This window comes from Columba livia, chromosome 20 (genome assembly GCF_036013475.1).
Source record: "Columba livia isolate bColLiv1 breed racing homer chromosome 20, bColLiv1.pat.W.v2, whole genome shotgun sequence".
Lineage (NCBI taxonomy): Eukaryota > Metazoa > Chordata > Aves > Columbiformes > Columbidae > Columba > Columba livia.
In genome coordinates this window covers 305,853-326,477 of record NC_088621.1, presented here as the reverse complement: position 1 = coordinate 326,477, position 20,625 = coordinate 305,853, and the positions used below count along the sequence as shown (strand labels likewise).

The window sequence follows — 20,625 nt, the reverse complement described above, 5'->3', positions numbered from 1 at the left end:
CTTGAGTGTTTTAAAGTGAACAACTGCCAAAGAACAAGGTGGAATCCAGATGCTCCATTAAACCGCAGCCCTGCCGCACCCCCGGATCCAGGGCACACCCCATTCTCCCGTGGGGCCAAAAACCAGCGAGGCTTCACCAGAGTGGCCCGGAGCCGGGAGCACGGGCCCTCCTGGAAACGCGCAGAGCGGGTGGGTGCCCCAGACCCGCTGCCCCAGCGCTCCCCACCCTCCTAGAGAGGGGCAGGGGAACCAAACAGGCAGATCTTACCAGAACAGGGGACACGGAGACATCAAAAGCATGAACGTCATCGCCAGCCTTCATATGCAGCTCAGCCATTCCGCGCTGCTTTATTGACGTTCCATTAAACCCATTCCTCCTAAAACCTATTACTCACTGCTAAGACCAAGCTACCACTCTACTACAGCAACATTAACCTCCATAAAATAATTAAAGGATGGATTATCAGCATGAGACCTTGCGTGTCACCTCTCTGGGACCTAATGTGTCTTTCAATGGCCTCGAATATAATGAGATGTTCAAATAGAGAAAGTCGAGTTACCGCTTCTCTCAGTTGTGACACTTACCCAGCCAGAAAGATCCAGCTTCTCAGCTGCATTCCTTATAATTTACTTTTGACCCCGGGTAGTTGAGAGTAATCTTTAAGGACGCTATCCCTTTGAATCTCCTTTTTGTATTAGCATTTAATTACTCTAACAAATTTCCAAATGTACAAATTATAATGGACTGTAAATCAGCTCTTCCCCTTTGAACCCCAGTGTCTCAGAGGAAAGCATTTTTTAGCCTTCCTTGCGCTCAGAGCAGCGAATACAGCTCGCCCTCAGCATTTGTTCTCGTTCCTTCCAGCATCCAGTTATTTGCAATTAATGCTTCCCAGGTCAGAAGTTTTTCCTGTCGCAATAATCAGCCCAACACCATGGCCCATTCAATCTGCAGGGCTCTCCGGTGGCACCACTCCGCTATTTTTGTTACAAATACAGCAACTCACATGCATGTCCAAGAAAATGCAAGGAACATGTCAGAAAGTACATGATTTCTGCGCGTGGTCACCGTTAGTGGACGCACGCTCCCAACCAGGGGACCTGTGGGAGCCGCACAGAGAAGAACGGCTGCTCTTGGTCACAGGAAGCGGTGTCAAGCACTCCCAGAGTGCATTATTAAAATGAAAAGATTTATGCAATAGTTTAAATGGTGCAACAGGCCCAAAGATTTTTAAATTAAATCAATTCTAATTAACGCTATTTCATCAAGCCGGTCTCCCCACCCCGCTGTTTCCTGCAGAGCTGCATCTCCGGTTCGGGGACCCCCGTCCCCTCCCCGCCCGCGGAGCCCCCGCGGTGGCTCCCGCTCACCTGGGACCCCAGGCAGGACCTCCCGAGGCCCGGGGCTCAAAGCCTCGGCCAGACCTCCCGCAGGCCCTGCCCGGCGCAACCGGGAACACGCGCCAGCCCGCCCTCCGGCAGGGCCGACGCGCAGCGCGGCCGGGAGAGGCCGTGCCACCGCGGGCTCTTGCCATTACGGAAAAGGAGAACCGTCTCCTCATGCGGGCCGTGGTGGCGAGATCCTTCAAGGTCAGTTCTGCACCACTGGAGCGGGTCAGAAGAAATACTGCGTAGCTGGAGCAGCTCCTGCGTATACGCATTGACTGGATTACAAGCAATTATCATAAAACCACTGCAGAGGCAGAACAAACGATCACAGCCTTTGGTTTTTTAAGATATGTCACAAGTCTGCATTAACCTATAATGCTTCTAAAATAAAGCACTTAGCACGGGCTTAGCAAAATTATACAGCTCATTTCGTAGAAGAAAATTCATGTCACAATGGATAAAATATACAGATAGGGAAATGATTTAAAGGAAACACCTTGCTAATGACAAGAACATTTCTTTGACGAGTAGGGTTATAAAGGAGCGATCTGAAGTAAAACTGCATCCTTCATGAAGCATCAAATATGCTGGAAAATAAACCAAATCTTCCATGCTGCCTTACCCTATTAAAATGATGTTCTGGAAAAACGTCAAACGTGTGCAAGTACGCGCTCGTGCGACGGCAGCGGCTGCCGCGCCCCCGGGCACCGCCGCGCGCCGGCCCCTGCGCCCCCCGCCCCCGGGCACCGCCGCGCCCCGGCCCCTGCGCCCCCGGCCCCTGCGCCCCCCGCCCCCGGGCACCGCCGCGCGCCGGCCCCTGCGCCCCCAGCGCCCGGGCACCGCCGCGCCCCGGCCCCCGTGTCCCCGGCCCCCGCGCCCCGGCCCCCGTGTGCCCTGCCCCCAGGCACCGCCGCGCCCCGGCCCCCGCGCCCCACCGAGTCCTTTTTGTTACAAGACCGCGCAGAACGCTGGTTTTCTCCAAAACTGTATTTCTTTCACAGTCACTCATTTAAACGGATTCCAGCGTGCCTGTTTGATGCCGCTCTCCGTTCCAGCAGAGACTAAATCAAGCTTTGAAGTTTGGTGAGAAATCCCGATGGCATAAGACTTCAACGCTATTTCCTGAATCCTGGGGAACTGCGGGAGCGGGAGAGCAAGAGAAAAGAAACCACTCTTCCCTTTCATTGTTTTGCACAGCCTGATCCTGAAATGGCTGACTTTGAAGAGAACCTTAGCGCCTAACTTTATGCATTATTCATATATACTAAAACATGTAAATACAGTTTTCAAAGGTTAAAAGAAAACTCCTTTTCTAGACAGGTTACAATTATTTAATATTTTGCCACAGCAACTTACATCATTAATATTAAACAGCACATAGTGGAAAAAAGTGACCTAAACCAAGCACGTACTTTTCTCCTCGGTACAGAACATCTACACATAGCCCAGAACCGGCAGACTACAAACGTGCCCGAGGTCTTCCAAAGGAGGGAAGAATTCGGCATTTTGAACTGTGTAGCTGCCACTTTTCCAATGACTAAGTACGTAGCTTGTCAAAACGTCTACTCGCAAGGATTCTCCTGGCATAGTTATAGTCTTAGAGGATCAAGTAGTAGCAGTATTTCAGTTTTTGGGATTAATAACAATTTAGTCCCAAACAGGAGATAAATTAAGGGTTTGTATTTAATGACTACAACAAGCAGGACGCACCTGGAGCGCACACAGCACGCCCGCCCTGTGCCCTGAGCCGCAGGACCCGCGCAGCCGGACCCGGACCCGCGGCACTGCAGACAGACCATCACTTGTTTTACAGCACATCTGCTACGGAGAAGGTCAAGCTGGTATAAATTAGAAAAAAATGTCTTTCCTATTCAGAGCACTGGGAAAGTTAACTTTAAAGGATGAAATTCACTTTCAAACCAAATGGCAGCACTAGCCTCTCCATTTTCCAGTTCGCTCAGGTCAATTTTGAATGTTTAAATTGAGCTGCATTAGTTCAGAAGGCCAATAAAGATCAATTTGCTAGACAGTTTCTCCCACAACACCAGGACCCTCAGTACAGGAGATCCCCTCGCAGCACCTCAGCTGCAAGAGGTTTCACCAGCAGCTCGAGTTGTCCGTGTCCGCCGCTTCAGGGGAGAGGAAAACGCCGTCGCAAGTGGAGTTCAGTCTGCACAACAACGCCAATTCGAAAGCCAAACAGCTCCCAAAGGAAGGGGCAGAGACGTACAAGGTAACCGCGCACCCACCTCCCCGGCGGGGCGTTCAAGGGACCCGGCTGTGCCCGCGAGCGCTCCAGCCCGAGCCCGCGGGAACGAGCCGCAGGATTCCGTTTCTCTACTGAAGGGTGAAACAGGCCCAAGCTTTAAGCACACATTTATTTCTTCTAATGCTCATTCAGAAAGGAGAGAGACAGGAAGTTCTGCCTTTGACAACTCTTTACCAGCCATGAACAGGATTAATCCTAATTGCCAGGGACAGAAATCCTGCTAGGCCACCCAGCCCAGAAGGACGCGCAGGGGACCCCCCGGGGCCCCAGGATGTTACCTAGTGCTTCGGCTGGTCTGTCTGCGAGTTTTGTGCAGGTGGCCATCAGCAGTACCTCAGCACCTCTCCAGTTCACTGCATCGCTAGGAACAATAAACAACCCCTGGGGCCGCTGGGTTCTGCAGCCCTGGCCGCCGAGAAGCACGGGGAAGGTGCCGAAGGAACGTCCCGCACCCTTTCCCGCTCTCGCAGAAACCGCATTTGGAAAAAGGGCACGTTGGAAGCATCCCAAATTGAGACACAGACTTGGAAAAGGCCCTACAGCTGCCAAGGCAGCATTCACTGAAAAACTGCAGTTGAGCTCAGAGGACATCAGCCTTACAATTTCAGTTTATGGTTGGTGGCTTTTTGAGCAACTGAAGGTGAAGCAAGATCCCTCCTGGGCCTGTTTTCTTCCTCAGACTAATCACGGTCACGGACACACGAACTGTCCGCTCCTCTCTCATTTAAAGTAGCAGCAATACGAGAGTAAAGAGGGTAGACAAATTAAAATCTCGAATTTCTTCTGGGACAGGAAACAAAACTTCCTGCTCGTATCTACAGCAGCATTAAGTTCTGAGCTTTTTTAAACATAGAGATTTGTTACAAACACTTATACAACCTCTATCTACTCCCCATGTACAGCAGGCACAAAATTCTTTTCAATGTACTTTCTGCGTTATTTGACCAAGGACTGTTAATCACGTTGTTTGCTAGTGCTGTAATACACGGCCGGTCCGAACTGGACCAGAAGATGCGAAGCGCACACCGACGTTCTCCGGGCTGCGGAGAAGGACTCTCGGCTCTGGGAACGGCCGCAGCCGGCAGCGCACGCTGTGCCGAGCCGGCGCAGCCGAAACACGCCGTTCTGCCCACTGCTCCCTGCGAGACCACGCGCAGTGTAAGCACAGCCGAGCTGGAAACCGCTAAAGCATCAGCGCATGTGCAAAGCACCTCCAGCCAGCATCGTGCAGATGGGACCTCCAAAACAACTTGTTTCCACAGTTTTATGAGAACCGATATCGCTATTTGTACCGACCTCCAAAACCACGCGCAGGCCTGCACCAACAGCGCTCAGAAATGACAGTTACGTAGTGTCAGAACCAAAAATTCTGGTCCATCCTGCCAATTTTATCTGTATTAGAGCACAATAAAACTTAAAAAATAAAAGAGCAGCTTTTATTTAACTAATCTAAGAATTAATTAAAGTAAAGATTTGCTGTCAGTCGCGAGCATCAACAAACCAAAACAACATCATTCTAATAACAGCTTACTACATTATTTTTCTGCTAGAATACAATATTGATTGGAAATCCTTGGGATGGAACAAATTGAATATTTGAGCAAATTTAACAACTGTTTACTTACAAACGCAGACATGTATTGTTTAATTTGAAGTGACTCCATCGGCACGTCCCGGTGCCAGTGGAGGGGCCGGTGCCACTGCGGCACAGGCGCTGGACCGGCGGCTTGGACCCGCCCGGCCTGTCCCACCACGGCTGCCGGGCCCGGTTCCAGCTGCGATCCGGCCCCGCAGAGCCAAGGCTGCTGAGAGCCGGGCTGGCAGCCGCGTCCCGTGGGGCCACCCGGGTCTGTCACCCGGGAACTGTCACCCGGGGCCCGTCCCCACTGGGTCTGTGCGCCAGCCCCGCTGCTTGCAGCGCTGCCTCATGTCGTGTCTTTAATGAGAGAGACACAAACGCTGCTCAGCTGCGACGGTGCCGAGTCGCTATCAAAGAAACACACAGAAATAATCCCAGTATCCAGAGACTAGTGACCCCCATTTGTGGCTATTGAATTCACTGCACGTTGGACTTAAACTTCCAGATTCCACAGCTACAATTTAATCGGTGTCAAGGTCCCAGGGTTACGAGCTTTTATTATCTTAATTCAACAAAACACTTTTCAATCAGCTTGCTGGAAAACAGAAAAAAAAAGGAAAAACAATCACACCCAAGAAGAGACAAAAACTTCGTCTCACTCGGGAGTGCGCAGTGAAACTTCCCGACCCCGACCCCGCGTCCTCTGCCCCACAGCACCGTGTGGCTACGCGTCCGTTCTGATCAGTACCACCAGAGCACAGAGCAGCGCTCCCGCTCCCACAGGGCTGCCCCAGGTCTTCAACAGCCAGGGCACGTATTTAAATCAGAAACAATAGCGCACACACGCTCTATAAATCATTTTCAATGTGTCAGCAACATGCAGAAAGCTCAGAAGGCAGCTAAAGCCTCTGACAGCGCCCACATTCAAATCACGCCTGCTTTCGTAGGTTTTATTTCTGTATTATTTATGCTGATTTAAAATGTACTAATATTACCGAGCCAGATTGCAAACTTCCAAATTAAACAAGTAACTGCAAGGTAAGAGGTGATGGAAATTAACAGAACAACACCACAAAATACCAAATCAGCTTACCCACACGAGCTACGCACAGAACACACGTTTTGTTTTACACACAGCAGAAAGGCCCCGGGATGGGGCGGGAGGGCCGGGGTCCGCGCCGGGGCCGTCTGGGTTGGCAGGCGCCGCAGCGCCCGCCCGCAGGCCGCGCAGGAACTCGACCCGTCACCCACAGCGCCCCAGCCCCGTGTTCCCGCCACAGCCAGGCGGGCAGCCAGCAGCGCGGCTCTACCACTGAGCCTTTGGTCTCACAAGTAAAGACCAAGCACGTTTTCAGTAGCGATTTGTCTTAACACAGGCTTTAAACCCTCAATTTATCCCTGTCGTTGCCAACATTTAGCTTAATCTGTTGCTCTGTCTCTTTCTTATTGCTAAGAATCCCAAAAGGTTAAGGAACTGATATACATAAAGAACTGAACTGCAATTAATACAGGTTCTTGCTAATTTTTCCAACACATAGCTAAAACACTTTAACTCGCTATTTTCTCATCGCTAAGACTCCAGAGAAAATGCTTCCACATATTGATTTTTTCTGCAGGTTGGTGTTTGTCACCCATCACGGCTGTGCCAACGCCCCGAACGACTGCAAGCAATGCCTCCACCTTCCCAGAAGTAAATATTTCAATTAAAATGAGATGCAATTTAAATATTAGCGTGAGGTTTCCAAACAGATTTCAATAGTGCCCCAGCTGCACAGCGCCTTGTTCTTGTTTGGCTCATCTTCTTAAAGGGGAACACAAAAGACCAACCAAACAAATTCACGTTCTCTCAACACAACACCACTATCAGGACCAACAGCAAAGCACGCGGCGGCAGAGCGGCTGCGGGGAAGGGTCCATGCGGGAGGGACCCTCTGCTTCCCCACAGCCAGCGACACCGAGCAAGGACCGGTGTCCTGCCAGCCCGGCGACAGCCGAGACGCCAGGACAGCTGGGTTTCTAGTGCTGGCCCAAGGCAGCTGAACCTCTAAGCACCGTCCTTTTTTAACAAGGTCATTGAAAGGTTTGTTACACTGCCCTAGTGATCTGAGCCTTTGCTCCAGCTCAAAGCTTTCCCAAAACTAAGATCCAAAAAAACGGAAACATTTTACTTACAGAGCATGCAGAGACCCAACACGCCTGCAAGAGCCAGCGGTCCTGTGGTTCTCCAGCATTTCCCACTTCATCAGGAGTTTCCTCAAAGCCTCAGGCACAGCAAAAGCACCATCAGGAGCCCCTGCCCACAGTGGGGCAGAAAGTAGGGGCTGCCCAGCAGCGTCCCCACAGCAGAGCCCACCTACGGCAGGGCAGCAACCCGCTCGGCCACGGGCAGGGTCCTGCGGGCACAGCAGCCAGAGCTCCCAGCCCGGCCAGGGCCCCCAGCAGCCCCTCCACCCCCAGGACCTGCGGGCCCAGCCCCGGCAGCTGGGCCTCGCCAGCACCTCGCTGAGGAGACCGGGCCCAGCTGGGCCTCGCCAGCACCTCGCTCAGGAGACCGGCCCCAGCTGGGCCTCGCCAGCACCTCGCTGAGGAGACCGGGCCCAGCTGGGCCTCGCCAGCACCTCGCTCAGGAGACCGGGCCCAGCTGGGCCTCGCCAGCACCTCGCTCAGGAGACCGGCCCCAGCTGGGCCTCGCCAGCACCTCGCTCAGGAGACCGGCCCCGGCTGTGAACGCCACCGGTCCCTCTCCAGCCCCAGCCTCTTGTTCTCACCTCTGGACTGCGATGTGGGGGAGACATTTCTGAAGTGAGTAAATGCTTAATGCTGATGGGAAGTAAAAGGGCAATATTCCCTTCCTGCGGTGATTGATCAAAGGTGGGAGCAGGAACTTTTGGGCATGGTGTTATTTAGAACAACTCTGGCTGATCCTGTGCTTTGTTAGGGCTGCGTGGCCCTTTCCAGAAGGATCTAACACCAAGCTCGCTGCTAAGGACTGTGAGCCCTGGGGCTGAAAGCAAAGCTGTGTCTGCGGCCCGAACAAAGCCAAGCGACCCAGCCCGTCAGCGCTCCAGTGGAAACCGAACCCCAGGGACGGCTGTGTGGGGCGACGCCACGTCCTGTCCTCGTGGCCGTAGCTCAAGCCCTGTTACTGCCCCACTTTGTGTTCCTGACCTGCCTCCACAGCTGTGACGCATCGTGCCAAGGGACAAGGGGAGACAGGACGGGGCACGCCGGGCAACGGGGGGGCCAGAGCGGGACGGCCCCGTGTGGCTGAACCCCACGCACAGCTCTCAGTGCCCGCCTGTTTCAACAGCAATGTCATCAAAACAGAGCCACGGCCGCAGGAAAGAAAATGCATCGATTTAGTTCATTAGGCCAAGCAGAGCTTTCTCACACTGCCTCATTTTCTCCCAAATTAAAACCAGCCTTTTGAATATTTTTGTCACTGAACAATGTTTTCTTTCTAAGAAGTTACTGTAGAAATAACTGCACTGCTATCTGACAGGCTTAAAGATAAGAGGCCATTTAGTCTCCTTCTGGCACTGGCACATGCTTTGCATTTCCAATTTGTGCTACTAATTCATTAGTCCCCCCTATCTGCGCTCCATTCGGGTTCCTTCCCTGCCGTTTTCCACACCAAGCAGTGCTGTGTATCATCCCAGTGTCTGCTTATTGACTAAAATAAAGAAAACTAGACTCTATAAAAATAAAGTCCACGCTGTCCTCTTCTGCTTCAAAAATAACCATGTTTCTTTCTATCCTGAAACCATAATTCACCACATGGTTGAGAAAGATGCTTTAAAGAAATGATATTTTTCCTTTGTGAAGTCTCTATTTTTATACCTCTTAATTTTGATGTCGATGTGGAAAGAGACAGGAATTATTTTCCCGCCAGCGAGCAGCTCCAGGACAGTTTGTTGTTCTCTTTGGCGAGCGGTGGGGCGGCGCGGGGCGGCGCGGGCGGCGGGACGGGCCGGCTCCGCGGCGCGGGAGCGCTGCCCAGAGAGGGGCTTCTCTCCCCACAAACACTGAGAATGGCTTTCCTGCTAAACGCCAACACAGCAGCCCACGGGCTGTTCACGGGCGCGAGTTACACACAGCTGCAGACCTTTGCTCTTCATCACCAAAGTGCCCGTTGTTCCCTTTCTGTACAGCACTTACACTCGGGGTAGTACTGCCAGGAGCCAGCCTGTCAACACCTGAATTAAATAACTTTTAACAAAAGCCATAAATGGTTTTTAGAAGTCATGAGCATGTCTCCAGCAATCGATAAAACAAGCCTGTTGCAGCGATGGAAGGGCTCCAGCCACAGGAGATGCTCGCGCTGGGTCCCCACGGGCCAGGCACGGGCACGCTGGGCATCCTGCGCTCTGCAAACAGACCCTGGGAAGAAGCCAGCAAGCTTACCCAACGATGGCTCTGTTAGTCCAAAGGTAGCACAAAGGTGCCATGTAGTCCACATTCACCGGGGTACGTTAAAAGGTGCAGCCAACAATTGTTAAAGGGTGAAGAGGGCATGTGGAACTGCGTCTGAAGAATGCTCCTGAGAAAAGAGTCTCTAGCTTGAGGCCTGCACTGAGACACTAATGGAACTCAACTGGCAGAGCGTGTGCTCCATTAGGGCCACGAACACCTGCAGTCACTGGAGACCCAACCGAGTGGGCTTTACCTTATACGCATTATCTCTGTAATATCTGTATCAGATCCATTTAAGGCAAGAGAAGAATTGGCAAACACAACAGGGAATCACAGCAGGAGTTAATAGCCCCTGGGGAAATCTTCTTCCAAATGGCTCCTAGAAGGAGGCGAGACTTGTGAGATAAGGGGCAAATAACCAAGACTATCTTGAATGAAATGAGAGGCTTTGGGAACACCGACCTGGCTCCCTTACGGACTTGTTCTCATGTCTCAGGGTGAGAAGGAAGCGGGGGAACCCTCCCTGGGCAGCTCTGAGAGGTCTCTGTCCTTCCCGGGAGACACATGTGGCGGCATTTCTCTCTGGTCCTGTGCAATGTGCAGTTATTTCTTTGTTTCTTTTACAAGAATTGGAAGTTCAAATTACTGCTGGGAGTCCTACGTAAATACACCCCAGGTTTACCTGTTAGTGCCCGAAGCCCCGCAGAGCCCGAGCAGCAGGCGCGCAGGTCCCAGGGGCTCCCCTGCCTCGGGGCAGGCGAGAGACGCGTTTTTCAGGGCACCCCGCAACACGCCCCCCGCGCTCCGGCTGTCACAACGCGAAACGGGCCTGTTTTCACATTGCCCTCCACGGGTGTAATTCCTAGTGCGTGTTCTCCCTTAACATTCCACATCACTACAGCTCTCAGCTTACCTCTTCCCTCCATGAAAAATGACGTAGTTTTGCTTTGGCAGAGAAGGGTCAGAGCTGCTTCCAGCCATCAGTGCGAAATGTCCTGTGTCCTGCAAAGACACACGTACCAGAGGGATGCTCAGTATGGTCAGGGGCAGCGACCCTTCCAAAGGAGTCAGGAATGCCACCGGCACTGGAAAAGCAACCCGGTATCTAGCATTTTACTCTTTATTGAAAATATTTTGCTTTCCCCTTCTTCCATACAATTAAATTTACTGTAGTGAATTGGCATGCGAAACTGCCCTCTTCATACACATTTTTGTTAGATTACTCTATAATTAGTACTAACATATTGTACTTAGAGCTTTTACTGTGCTTGATGGTTCCATCAACATAACCTTATTGTGATCTACAGCAGTAAGGATAACAATTAAAATGGTATTACTCAGTTTTAAACAGCCACTGACAAGCTCTACCCACATTTATAAGCATCGTTTCAATTGTGTTTAGCCACATCCATAAAGTCTATCAATATTTCTATGCAGGCTTTCAGCAGTGTTTTCCCTGTGTATAGGGCCACCCCCATGGTGGCCAAGGACAGCCAGAGGGACCTGAAAGCCCCGGGCAAACACCGACTGCAGCGTTCTGTTCTCTTCAAACAAGACACACAGCCTGTGCCGTTCACCACTCTGCAAGCTGGCTTTGACCACCAAGGACGTGAAGGGAGCTGTTATATTTGCTAAACACGCCAGCGTTTAAAGCCCATCCCATCAAACCCCACCATAAAGTAATTGTAAAGTTAGCATTCTCCGCAGCTGCTGGAAGCCGCACACAGAACGTGCTTGCGCAGTAGCGAGCAGCTGGCAAGTACGAGCTTTTGTGTCGTGCCTGGCCAGATCTGCATGTCAGCAGGGTGGAATAAATGACAGGCTCTAACAAATGATAGAAACATGGGTTAAGGTTTGCAAAAGCATTTCTCCCTGCACTTCCAGTGAAGCGAAGGGTGGCGTTGAAACACCGAAGCCTCCTCTGAGCAGAGCGGAAAGCAGGAGAGACGCCCGAGCAGGAGGAGCACGCTGCGCCGCCCACAGCTGGACCAGGGCAAGGGCCCCGAGCTGCAGAGCTCCGAGCGCTGCCAGCAACTGCCACAGCCAGAGCGGCCCACGGCCAAGCTTCCAATTACATCATTTTGTGGCCCATGTTGTCTAAAATTAGGTGCAACCTCAGGTCCCTCGGCTGTTGGGTGCCCATGTGGAGACACCGCAGCAGGGACGCTTGGTGCTGCTCCACCTCCCAGTCATCACCGGTGAGGTGTCCGCGGGACCCAGCAGAACACAGAAGCAATTCCTCTGCTGGAACTGCATCCACTCACACGGACCCATCCCTTAGAGCCAGGCCGAGATTTAGCCTTGGGTGGAAAGAGTATTTATACATCTACTTCATGCAAGCTGAGTGCAGGACCCACCATAAATAGGTAGCTTAACACAAAATTACTTTCAGAAATGAAGTGTTCCATTTTTCATACGGAAAAGGAAACCCATTTGAATAGTAACAGCATTCGTCTCTCCCCCAAGCAGCGGTGCAGACGGAGCAGCGCGGGAGGAGGCTGGAACTGACCTCAGTTCTGACAGTCACATCGTTTTGCAGTTCAAAAGTTATTGGAACGTTTCAGAGCATAATGCCCAACAATTTGCATTCCAGATACCTTCCGTACAAACCGAAGTATCGCTAAAGGTTGCACATCTCAGCTTTAATGCTTGTGCCCTTTTCTCAAATTAGCAAAACTGTCAAGCTCTGATGAGATCATATCTTTGACACAGAGCAGAATTATGGTAACATTCATGTGTGATCTTATCCAGTACAACTCCCATTTCCATGGAATTAGAAAAGGAAAGAAAGTCTCATTAAGCTGTATTAAAGAATGTGATACTCACCTGCAGCTATAGGAATATATTTGAGCACTATATATCACATCCTGTGAAAAGAAAGTAGAAAATGAAAATTCGAAAGCAGCAACACGGATCTAAGCAATAGTGTAATACAATCCCAGCCACAATTTAGTGCTGATTATAATTCTAGGTTTGTAGACATAACTGAAGGAAACCAGATGAAGTTTGGGGGACTATTTCCACATCTATAATTTAAAAGGGTGCCTATAGCAGCTGAGGATCTGGCCTCATTTGTGAGAGGCAGTGCCTGAACACGGTATTTTGCCTATAATTTGACAACGTCCACAACACACTGAAATATCCTCCCACTTCCTTGGGGAAGGATGATGGAGAGCGCAGAGGAGCGGCAGGCTCCGCGGGGACGGCAACGCCCCGGTGCGAGGACGGGCAGGCTCCGCGGGGACGGCAGAGCGGCACAGCTTGGCTCCCACTGGTGTTCGTACCAGCCAGGTGCTGATCAGGCCGGTCACTGATCTCGAATAGGCCTGAGATCCCTCTTTAAACGGCCACGCAACTGTCACAAAAGACCTGGCTGCAGAGCAGGGGGATGCGTGGCCCTGCAGAGCCGCCGCCGTGCGGCCACCCCCGCCCCGGGACCCCCGGCCGTGGGGAGCGCGGGAGGGCGAAACATCTGAGCGATGGAACGCTTTCCTCAGCACCTCCCAGCAAAACCCACTTGCCATTCAAGGTTTTTGCAGTTAGAAAGCATGTAATTTCCCACTTCTGGTGCATAAAACCGGGAGGCAGGCTTTCCCGATCCCCTGCATCTTCACTATTAGCCTGCTGTTTTCACACAAACCTCTCCATGCCAAATGAGCCCGGCTGCGTGTTCCCCATGCCCAGATCTGAACTGCCACGCAGTAATTGCAGGGCTGGGAATGAAAACGTTACTCCGCTCACCATGACGGACGCGTGCCCAGGGCGGAGGAACACGAGCCGAGCGCCCGCGCGCGCACGCAGGCGTGCAGACCGTTTGACGCGGGACAGGGACGCTGTCCGGCAGAGCCCACGGTGGCGAGGGGCAGCGGTGGCCGCGGCTGCGCGGAGCAGCTCTGGTGGCGCGAGTTGTGCTCTGACGTCTGCGAACGAATAGCCGGGAAACGAGAAAATGCGCAAACGTGAAACACGATTGAAACATACGCGCACAAAAGGAAAGACAGCAGTTATAGTTTCTTATTTCAACCCCCTTCCAAAAACTGTGGAAGAGAAAGTCGTGTTCTTCTTGTGTGAGCCCGTGGAAAAGGAGAAGTGAAAAAAAATAAAGGAGGATTACAAAGGAAGGGAGAAGAATTTTAGCGGGGAAAAAGCTGTCACAAGATCCAGGGCTATCAAAACCCTGACTGCGCACGGACCGACCCTGGCGCACGGCCAGCGCAGCGGGCAGCCCGCTCTGAGAGTCCCTTAGAAAGGCCAAGTGGCTCTTTTTGAGTGCCTGAGGCAAAACTAATTGCCACTTGTGAAAAGCCAAGGTGGTGCACACAGGCTCACACACACGGCGCTGGCACAAGACTTAAAAGTTATGGAAAACTTGATTCAAAAAAACAACCCCATGCACTTTGGGGAGGAAAAGAGAATTCCGTTAGATACAAGTTCTCGATGATGCCCTGATGCAGCAAACTGTGGAAGTCGGGCCCGCAAACCATCCTGGTGGCTGAAGTTAAAGCTGAGCTCACCTTGCTGGGCCGGGGACAGATTTACTCGCAGGGGGACAGCCAGGTCCCTTGTCACGGCGTGCTGGCGGGGCTCCATAAACGTGGAGCCAGTAGCCCATATATCTGCTGTGCTCCGCGTCAGCCCGCATTGATCCCTGGCTGCTCCAAGGCGGGAGTTTTACATATTCAATTATCAGGAGAGAACATTTAAACAAAAGCCGGAAATAGAGCAGAGACGAGAAAACTGCTGATATATCAGACCAGGGCGGATCGGAAAGCCACTCGCTATAGTTATTCCCAGTTGCTCACTGTGCATTTATACAGATAGCACTTAATATGAAAAGTTGCACTCCGTTGAGAAGACAGCCACCAAAACCTTTGAAGTTCCATGTCTAACAGCCTGTCTAACAGCACACGGCCCGAGCGGTTTTCTGTCAGGAGAATTTTGTCTCAATCAGGACGGCTGTGAAGGCCCCGGCAGGCAGAGGGGTCGAGCTGAGCAGTGGGTGAATACAAAGGAACACAAAGCAGGATTACGGGCAGGTGTCCCCAGAAATAAAAGCGAGAAGTCGTCACTGAACCTGATTCCCTGGGGATGCTTCCCAAAGCCTTTTGGGAGCGGTTGTTAGGGCAAGAAGACTGGAAAACAGATAAAATGCCAATTCACCCAATTTGGGTGAGTTTAATTTCTGGGTTAAGAAGTCTCTCTTCTTAACAGTCACTCCCAGTGACTAACTTGCCTTCTGCTAGTCCCGTAAGGTGCCCAACAGCCACATTACCATCTCTTTATTCTTCAGTAATAGCTGGCCTCTTTCAAAGAAAGACCTCAGTTCAGAGAAGCTCACGGGGAAGTTTAATGGTACATTAAATTATGCTGAATTACACAGGAATTTGCATGGATTTGCATTTTACATTTATATTAATGCCAGATGAGTTCATTATGATTCATCTAACAATAACGAAAGCTAAAGGAATTAGTAATGATCATGATATTACAACTATGCCATAATCCTGGCTCTGCAATTTCAGTCTCCCGTTTTCTACAAAGACACAGAACTGGTTCCTGTCACCGGAAACGTGACATTGTCCTGTAACCATCCTGACTCGCATCTGACTCCTTTGAGACCTTCACGGGTTTTCTGTGCACATACAGCTGGGAGTCCTTCTCAATTAGTATCTTTCCGGAGCTCACGCTATCTGAAAGATCACCCGTGGTCCTTTCTCATTTGCTGATTTTGCTCTTTCCCTTTTCTCCAGGGGATTGCCAGCACCTCGCACCAGCTCGGCCAGCACACCGGGTGAAGAGTGCTCCTCTTGGTGGGAGAGAGAGGAGAGGAGAGAGGAGAGAGGAGAGAGGAGAGAGGAGAGAGGAGAGAGGAGAGAGGAGAGAGGAGAGAGGAGAGAGGAGAGAGGAGAGAGGAGAGAGGAGGAGAGGAGAGGAGAGGAGAGGAGAGGAGAGGAGAGGAGAGGAGAGGAGAGGAGAGGAGAGGAGAGGAGAGGAGAGGAGAGGAGAGGAGAGGAGAGGAGAGGAGAGGAGAGGAGAGGAGAGGAGAGGAGAGGAGAGGAGAGGAGAGGAGAGGAGAGGAGAGGAGAGGAGAGGAGAGGAGAGGAGAGGAGAGGAGAGAGGGAACTGGGGGAGGGAGAACTGGGGGAGGGAGGGGAAGACAAGGGCTTGTCCCTGCTGCGCACCACCTGCCCTGTCCCTGCCGTTCCTCCCCTACTTCTTTCAAGCTCATTGGAAAGAGGGACTGAGGCGCAGAGCAGACTGGAAACTGAAATGATTTTCTAAAAAAAATCTGATTTGCTACTTTTAACAGCAAAATCCAAAATTTGAGACTACGGAGATGTAGAGGGTGGGCACGTATGGAATCGAACCAGACATTCTTTTTCCCGATTCACCTTAAATGAATTTCTCAGATATTGACTCTTTCTTAGAATGTAAATGGCTCTTCTGCCAGTATAAGTGTGACTTAACGTGCTGTCAGTGTTTTATGATCATGTCTTCACTCCCATAGATTTAAAGGATGTGGTCTAAAATTTGCTTTAGGTAGGAACATAGTTTGAAAAAACCTCAGAAAAAGATCCTGTCCTCATAACCCCTGTAATAGCAATTCTGTTCCACATCTTTTGCTACATTATTTTGCTTTCTTAATGCTGCTTTAAACCCTTTTGGCAGGAACAGCTAATAACAGCTTGGAAAAATTAATATGTATGTTAGACGGAAACATTCTATTGTTTCCATGGATACCAGCGCAAAATCCCTTCTGTGATACGTCTTGCTGCAAAACGTTTAATCAGCAGCGAAAGAAGCCAAATACCTGCAAAGTGGAGAAAAAGCTTAAAAAATCCTATTATACCGCGGAGGACCTTTCCCTGGCCCGGGAGCGACGCGCACCGGGCGCCCGGCTGCGCTGCCCTCGGCTTATTCGGGTTTCTTGTTTCGTAGCACCCAAGGCTGCCTCTGGTACAGCGGGCCGGGGAGACGAGGTCCCGTCCCTCGGGGCTGCGCGCGGCGAGTGCTCCACGCACCGCTCGCTCCTGATGAGGCAGAAGATACTCCAAGGGAGCGAGGGGGCTTCGTTACTCTGTAAATGCGACTGAACGGACGCGCTGTGCCGCCCTCCTCTCACAGCCCGCCGCGCGATGTGCTCGTAGCACGGCTGCCCTGCCTCTCCTGTCTCTCCCGCCCAGCCCTCGCCCCCCCACCCCCGGACCTCCCTTCTGCTGCATCGCCCGTATGGACAAAACACTCCGAGATCGGTGCATAGGAACTGTGAGAGACAGATAAGCATTCTCCAGGAGAGAAACTGCCTATTTGGTTGCAGTTATCTCAATTAAATTATGTCCTGGAGTGAGCGCTCAGTTATTCTGACAGTTGTGAATTTCAAAATTAATTTGATTTCCTTTTGCTGGGCAGTATTTCCTCCTGGGCTGGCAGCAGATGCCAAGACACGACCCAGGGAGAGGAGCAGGGCTCTGCGGCTGAACGGGATGCTCTTTCTCCTGGCTGTTATCTCCCCTCTCCTCTGCACCACTAACACGAGCGCAGAGTGTCTGAACAGCAGAGTCTCCTGCGGGCGCCCCCGCACCCGCCGGCAGCCCCGCAGCCTCCCCGGGCCACCGGCCGCGGGGCCGGCTCGCGCTGCCGGGGCCGCACGGCAGCACAGACACCGGCGCTGGTTTGGGGGGCCTGGTGAGGGCTCTGGACAGGTTACTGGCTCGCACCGATACACTTCATTGAAAATCAAGGGCACCAAAGCTCTTCGCTCCTTACTAGAGTGCAGGCTCGTTAGGAATATTTAGTGATAGGAAAATTCTTACAGTATCCAGCAGAAACAGTCTTTCTGAGACATTCAGAATAGCAAAAGGTTAAATTAAACTTCCCTGCTGCAGCATAATCAGGAGATGGCCAGGCAGTCTTCATGTTATCGTGCTGTGCACACTTAAATTAGAACAGCGAAGCGGATTTTATATATATAGCATGAAGATATTATAATACATAGACCTACCACCTCTCTCCAAATGGCCTCCTCTTCCACTTCCGACTGAGTCTGGAACTGTTAGAGCTTGATTCAAAGCTCACTGAAGAAAACGTGCTTTTCCTTTCAGAAAATGGGCTTTGTATGGCCCTGCAGTCCCCTCCGAACGCCGGCAAAATGCTGGTGAACGACCAGTGATCAGGAGAAAAGCCAACCAGGGCCAACCAGGGCCAACCATAACCAGTCTGCGCCGGACACCTCCTGCGCCTGGTAACCGGTACAGCAAACGGCACCTTCAGCAGCAGATGCCAAAACACGACCCAGGGAGAGGAGCAGGGCTCTGCGGCTGCTGCGCGGCCAGAGCAGAGACGCCAGCGAGTTCCCTGTAGGGATGACCGTGACCACAACCACAACCACGACCATGCCTTCCCTCCTCCTTGCAGCCGGGGCCGCTGCGGCTGTAGTCAGGGTCAGCACCGGCCCCGCACAGCACGTGCATCACACACACCGAACAAGTGAACTGGGCCCGGAGCACGTAGCTGGTCATACACTCACCACACGGAGCATTCTCTACACGCTATGCTGTGTCAGCACGGAGCCGGCTGGGCGAGCCCAGCAGCACAGCGAGCGCCGCCGAGCCCCGACGGTGGGCAGCGACGGGGACATCTCCTCGTGGTCTGCAGAGCACACACCCGGCCGACACTTCGGCCTGCGGCGCAGCTCTGCCTGCAGACCTGTCTAACCCCAGCATGGGAGCTAACAGTGTCAATAACAATTAACATGTTCCCAACCAAGCAATTCAATCAATGGCAAGTGGGGAATTCCAGCAGACAATGCAATTACTCTATTAACTACAAAAACCGCTATAAGAAACTACTGCAAGGAAGAAGCAGCAACTAAGCAAAAGCCAGGGCTGTGTGCTTCAAGACTTCTGTCTGTGGGCTGGCATTTCGCGTCTTTCCTCCACACCCCAGCCAAACGAGGGGCTGGGATGAAACTCTCCCACCCTGTTCTGCCGGGGGAGCAGGAGCCGGCAGCCCCGCGGACTCGGCGCCGCGGAGCAGCACAGCCCGCTCCAGCCCGCGGGAACAGCGCCCCGACGCTTCCACGGGCCTCTCGTGCTTCGTTATGAGTCACGTTGCACATCCTGCTTGGACTACTGAGAAGAGCTGCTTAGCTGGGAGAATTCAGAATCCACCCGCTCGTTATGCAAGATAAAATAACTCACTTCAACGGGAGCTGACATGGAGCCCAGAGAAAGAGCAGATCTGTGGAACGGGGGCTGTTTGATCCGCGCCTCGCTGGCTGTTATATCAGCTCCTCTCAGGAGATGAGAAGGAATATTAGCCACGAAATTACTTTCCAGTTAGTTCAAGCTGTGTTTTGCAATGCTGATTGAGGTGGAAGGTGACAGAAACAATTGCTAAATATCAATAATATTATGTACACAATTAAAATGCAGCCAAGAGTCTTTTAATACAAAACAAAATGAGGTTGTGAGCCCGCGCAGGGATTCAGTGATGCTGCTAGGTTAAATCTTCAACTCAGTGGAATATCTGAAAAATGTAATTTTTGCCTCCTCCTCTAAATCCCTTTTAATATTCACAATTGCCTTCTTTGTGAGAGATTTCCAGCTCTGAAAAGTTGTTTGAGCTAAGTAGCTAAGGATTATCTGTAATAAAGCACTGTTATTCGGGACAAATCTCTACAGACATGTTTACTAAATAACTCTGATATTTTACAGAGTAAGTTACACTAATTACAACCACAACAGCAACAAAAATAGGTGGTGAAATGTTTCAGTCATGGCCATCATAAAGGAAGAAAAAAATCAACGTCTTCTAATCCTGCCTGTGAGCAGGGACAGGAGCAGGGGCAGGGACAGGGACAGGAGTAGGGGCAGGGGCAGGGGCAGGAGCAGGAGCAGGGGCAGGGGCAGGGGCAGGGGCAGGGGCAGGGGCAGGAGCAGGAGCAGGAGCAGGAGCAGGGGCAGGGGCAGGGGCAGGGGCAGGAGCAGGAGCAGGAGCAGGGGCAGGAGCAGGGGCAGGGGCAGGGGCAGGGGCAGGGGCAGGAGCAGGAGCAGGGGCAGGGGCAGGGGCAGGGGCAGGGGCAGGGGCAGGGGCAGGGGCAGGGGCAGGGGCAGGGGCAGGGGCAGGAGCAGGAGCAGGAGCAGGGGCAGGGGCAGGAGCAGGAGCAGGAGCAGGGGCAGGAGCAGGGGCAGGGGCAGGGGCAGGGGCAGGGGCAGGAGCAGGAGCAGGGGCAGGGGCAGGGGCAGGAGCAGGAGCAGGAGCAGGGGCAGGAGCAGGAGCAGGAGCAGGGGCAGGGACAGGGGCAGGGGGCAGGGGCAGGAGCAGGAGCAGGAGCAGGGGCAGGGACAGGGGCAGGGGGCAGGGGCAGGAGCAGGAGCAGGGGAAGGGGCAGGGGCGCACACGGCTGCGGGGACTTTGGAGGTCCCAACAAGAGCCAAAACAGCACCTGGTAAAGTAGCACCAGAGCCCAACACCACTGTTTTCACTCTGCCAAAGCGTGCGGCATCGCCCGCCTGCGCCACGCGGCCCCCCTTGGCACACAGGTGGCCATAATGACAAGTTACCGAGGATGCTGTGACTCAACGGAGCCGGGCTTCTTCACTGCTTGTTATTTCCAAAGCAGATGTTTCCTGTGTGTGATTATTACACTGGTAAGCGCAGAACAGAGTAGGGAAGGCAGATGTTATCTTGACCTCTACTTTCAGGAGCCCCATGGCTGATTTTTATTTCTGGTACATAATCTGAATGTATTCATCAAGGAAACGCTGATGGAAAAAAGGACAGCAGCACTGATAGCAGCTGTACCCAAAAAAATGTCTCTTTCTGTTTGCCTGAGTAATGAATACAGAGGAGAACAAGAAATGACCTTGAGCTCCTTCCACCTGCTTTTGTATTTATTTGCTTTATTTCAGTTTTTCCTGTTTTCTCCTGACTTCCCGCCTCGTCTGCACGTTCAGAGCATCTCAGGACACTC

General features: G+C 52.2%; 1 long non-coding RNA gene across 2 annotated transcripts in view; it reads right to left on the bottom strand.

Annotated features, from left to right (window-relative positions):
- The window catches only part of LOC102087512 (uncharacterized), a 174,560-nt gene that overhangs the window by 110,495 nt on the left and 43,440 nt on the right, over positions 1 to 20,625 (bottom strand). For both annotated transcript variants that reach the window (XR_010467302.1, XR_010467301.1), the window contains 2 exons: positions 12,477 to 12,517; positions 10,564 to 10,652 (listed from right to left, as the gene is read on the bottom strand). This is a non-coding gene — a long non-coding RNA (uncharacterized LOC102087512). The remainder of the gene's footprint in view (positions 1 to 10,563; positions 10,653 to 12,476; positions 12,518 to 20,625) is intronic.